The sequence below is a fragment of the Neophocaena asiaeorientalis genome, unplaced genomic scaffold (assembly GCF_003031525.2).
Source record: "Neophocaena asiaeorientalis asiaeorientalis breed wild unplaced genomic scaffold, Neophocaena_asiaeorientalis_V1.1 scaffold581, whole genome shotgun sequence".
NCBI lineage: Eukaryota > Metazoa > Chordata > Mammalia > Artiodactyla > Phocoenidae > Neophocaena > Neophocaena asiaeorientalis.
The window spans coordinates 2,574,140-2,574,709 of record NW_020172732.1 but is presented as its reverse complement, the minus strand read 5'-3'; positions in this window follow the sequence as shown (position 1 = coordinate 2,574,709).

The following is a 570-nucleotide window of genomic DNA, read 5'->3' as shown; positions in this document are numbered from 1 at the left end:
TCTAGAGGGGTGGGATAGGGATGGTGGGAGGGAAGGAGATGCAAGAGGGAAGAGATATGGGAACATATGTATATGTATAACTGATTCACTTTGTTATAAAGCAGAAACTAACACACCATTGTAAAGCAATTATACTCCAATAAAGATTTAAAAAATTAGTATAACCTTAAAAAAATAGAATTCAGGGGCGATAATGAGCACAATTGGAGTGAAAGTGTTTATTTTCAGTTTATTAATTTCCTTTGATTATCATAGAGAAAATCTTTGCTAGTCCTAAGGTCTTTTTGAAGTCAGGCATGATGGGAAGTGTGCTGGGAAAGAACAAATCAGGCATCTTACTTTTGTAGACACTTTGTGTCCCCTCATTCTTTTTTTTTTTATTTTCTTTTATTTTTAATTTCTTTTTTGGCTGTGTTGGGTCTTCATTGCTGTGCGCAGGCTTTCTCTAGTTGTGGTGTGTGGGCTTCTCATTGAGGTGGCTTCTCTTGTTGTGGTCATGGGCTCTAAGCATGCGGGCTTCAGTAGTTGTGGCATGTGGACTCAGTAGTTGTGGCGTGCAGGCTCTCTTCC